Raw genomic sequence first — 4,171 nt, forward strand, 5'->3', positions numbered from 1 at the left:
TATGAATGCCTTTGTGCAGAATCCTGTCCCCATGCCTACTTTTTTTTTTTTTTTTTTAGCTTCTCACATTATAGCAAAGACAATTAAAAATACAAGTTATTCTTAAAGAAAAATATTTCCACAAGAGGATGAAGATCTCTGACAAATTCTCTTTTTATGTAGCTTTTAAAAGGATGTATCTCTCTCATTTTCATTTTTCAGTCAAAACTTCTGATCAACATGAGAATCACTCACTTAACAAATATTTATGAAGTAATTACTATATGCTGAACATGATCCTAAGAACGTTATCTATTCTGTTGTTATTAAGTGTTGCTAAGTAACTTTGTGAGGTAGGCACAATTTATCCATGGTGACCAGGATTTGAATTCAGATCTGGAGCCAATTATCTTCACCACACATCATATTTCCCCCAACCAAGGGACAAGGTCTAATAAGATTGAATATTGCCACATGTGTTAATATCATAATCAATAAGAGTACATTCAGCACTCACACATTGGTTTCTAAATACGTTGTTGTTAAGTGCCATTGAGTCAGTTCTGACCCATAGAAATCCTGTACAGGGTTTCGGAGGAGCGGCTGGTGAGCTTGAACCACCAACTTTGCAGTTCAAATTGACTTTGTAGTCCAGAACATTAACCCACAGTGCCACACCAGGACTTCTAAATATGAAGGTGCTTCAATAAGTTTGTGGAAAAGAAGATAATGGAATATTTCCACAAACTTTATGAAGACCTCTCTCACCATTCTTTTAATAAAAGGAATCAGGGATATTTGGGGAAATGGTTGATTCTGCAGAGGAAGCAAGATGAGCCTTAATATCTTGTGCCTGAAAGTAAGGCAGTGCTCCAAGAATGATGGATCCCTGTTCAAGAGACACAGGAAGCTTTAAGGGACTGGGCCAATTTAAGCATTTCTGCCAAGTGCCATTAAGTCAGTTCTAACTCATGATAATGTGTATAGGGGTCCAAAGACAGGCTGGTGGGCTTGACTACCAACCTTGTGGTTAGCAGTTCAGTGCTGATCCTAGAGTTTTGCCACACCAGAACTCTATAATTGAGTTAGTAATGGATCATATATATGGCGCTGTGGGTTAATGTGTCAGACTGCAAAGTCATTTGAACTGCAAGGTCGGTGGTTCAAGCTCATTAGCTGCTCTTTGGAAACCCTATACAGTGTTGCTGTGGGTCGGAATCAGCTCAGTGGCACTTAACAACAATGACAACAACAACAGTATATAAAGGAGACCTGTAGGCACAATGGTTAAAGTGCTTGACTGCTAACCGGAAGTGTGGCAGTTGGAACCCACCAATCTAATTAGATGTAAGGGAATCCCCCAGATGTGTGGTCTGCAACACTTTTCATCTTACAAGAGATACAAGGAGAGAGAAATGAGCAGAGAAGAAGTGATCTACTACCCCCAAGAAAGGAAGGCTGAGAGTTCAGTGTGTCCTTTGGACCTAGGTGACCTGCATTGTGAAGCTATTAGATCTAGGGAAAGAGTGATGCTAAAGCACATGGAGCTCTCCAAGGAATGCTAGGCCTACAGATGCTGAACAGAGACAAGGACCTTTCTCAAGAGTCAGCACTCTGAATTTGGACTTCCAGCCTCCTTAAGTGTAAGAGAATACATTTCTTTCTTTTTCTTTTTCTTTTTAAACCATACATTTGTAGTTATTCCTGTTATAGCAGCACTAGATAACTAAGACACAGGGTCAGAGAGATTGATGTTCATGTGGTTCATTAGTCCATTGGACTAATTGCTTTTGTACATCTTTGATTTTCTTCATTCTTCTTTCCTCCAGACAGGGAGACCAATACTTGCTCCTTAGGTAGTCGTTCATGAGCTTTTAAGATGCAAGGCTGGGAATAGATGGAAAAATATTTAAAAATTTGAATATGGACTGTGGATTAGATAATGTATTATGTCAATGTTGAATTTCCAGATTTTGATTTTTTTATATCTAAGTATTGGTGCTTTTGACTTGTGGTATTGGCAAAGTGTTAAGTAACCAGAGACTTCCAGAAGAATGACTAAATCTGTGTTGGAAGAAGTACAGCAAGAATGCTTCTTAGAGACAAGGATGACAAGACTTCGTCTCACTGACTGTGGGCATGAGATCAGTCTATGGAGAAGGACATCATGCTTGGTAAAATGGTAAAGTGAAAAAGAGGAAGATCTTCAATGAGATGCTTTGGCACAGTGGCTGCAGCAATGGGCTGAAGTCTACACATGATTGTGAAGATGGTGTAGGACCAGACAATGTTTCATTCTGTTGTACACAGGGTCATTATTGTGTAGGAACAAACTCAATGGCGCCTAACAACAATAATATGAAAAAGTTAAAACATTTTTCATATTCATTCCCTTAATTGGTGAATCTGGATAAAGGGTATATGGGAGCTCTTGGTACTATCCTGGCAACTTTTTAGTAAGTTTGAAATTATTTCAAAAGGAAAAGAGAATAAAAGATGTAGAATTGTAGATTTTACTTTAAAAATTACATTGGAAATAGTTCAAAGAACCTATTGCCACTTTGGAGAACCCAAGGGCTCTTAGAAGTCACTGACATATATGATACCCACTGCCAATAGAGGTTTGAGTTTACACAGAGGCACCTCAGAAGAAAGGCCTGGAAATCTGTTTTGTTTTTTTTTTTAATTCAGTCAATGAAAACCATATGGAGCACTGTTCTACTCTGATACAAATGAGGTTGTCATGAGTCATAAATGACTGGATAACAACTGCAACCAGAACCAGTACCACATGGATATAAAGAATATGAATAACATATAATCTTTTATCAATTTATGTGTGTTTGGTATGTTACCAGAAATCTAACGTAAACTATTGTCCTTTGTGATTAATTCTTATATATTGGTCACCTAACAGCAATAGCCATTGTAGGGGTCTGGTTTTGGTTTTAAGAGCAATCATCCTGGGGTTGACATGTACTAAAGTTGTGTGGTGAGGTGTTGTAGAGGATGCTGTAAGGCACTGCCTAGAACCCCTCCAGGCCTGAGGTCTTCTCTCCAATGTCGATGGGGAGTGCACTGAGAATGTTGCCTCATTCTCCACAGCCGAATCTTTCTCTGGAATTCCTCTCAGCTTAAGGAAGTTGCCTCACCCAAGGTTATGTCCCTTTCTATGGTCAACCTATTTCAAATGATTAGCCAATGGATTCAACCAGAAGTCCTGGTGGGGGTGGTTGTGTGTGAGAGTCCCTGGGTGGTGCAAATGGTTAATATGTTCAGTTTTTTCCTGAAAGATTAGCAGTTCCAGTCCACCAGAGGCATGTTGAAAGAAAGGCCTGGAGATCCACTTCCAGAAAAATCAACCATTGAAAACCCTGTGGAACACAGTTCTACTCTGATTCACATGGAGTCATCATGAGTAAGATTTGACCGAATGGCAACTGGTGGTAGCTGGTTGCCTCTGCTGGAACAACTAAAGGGCATCCTAGCTCCAGAGGTTTCTGTGGATCATTCTAGGCCATTGTGGTAACTGCATCACAGTTCAGCTTCTGCCGTCTGATTCTGCTTCCCTTGCTCCCCTCACTTCACAGGTGATGATGACCTGAGAGTACTCTCTAAGAAACCTCAAGCCCACTAATCTCCCCAAACTAGGCTTTTCCCAGGTGACCCGCCTTCTCCAAGTCCATCAATTTACTCCCTGAACTGACTAAACGGTCTGAATATAGAACTACTCACACCTATGGAATGCAAACAGGAACATTTTTGATCCCTAAGGAATGTGAGTGTTAAAAAAAATCTCGATTTTAAAAGAAATGAAGTATTTCTAAGCCCTTTCAGGTCACAATATTCTCATTTAGGACAATTGGTCTTTGTTGCTGTTGTTAAATGCTGTCGAATTGATCTTTACTAATTTTTATTTACAAAAAATTATAAAATATGCAAAATAAAAATAGTATGTATTATGAACCCCTATGGATGGATTCCCTCACCCTTGTCCAGCAATTATCAATCCATGACCAATATTACTACACCTATACGCCAATTGCTTCCCTCCCTTCTAGATAATGTGAAGCATATTCTAGACATTATTTCATCTACAGATGTTTCAGTATCTTTGAAAGAGAGTGACTCTTTTTAAAACATGTTGTTATAATACCCACTTGACCTGGTTTCAATGGCTGGATGATCAGAA

This window comes from Chrysochloris asiatica, unplaced genomic scaffold (assembly GCF_000296735.1).
Source record: "Chrysochloris asiatica unplaced genomic scaffold, ChrAsi1.0 scaffold00376, whole genome shotgun sequence".
Lineage (NCBI taxonomy): Eukaryota > Metazoa > Chordata > Mammalia > Afrosoricida > Chrysochloridae > Chrysochloris > Chrysochloris asiatica.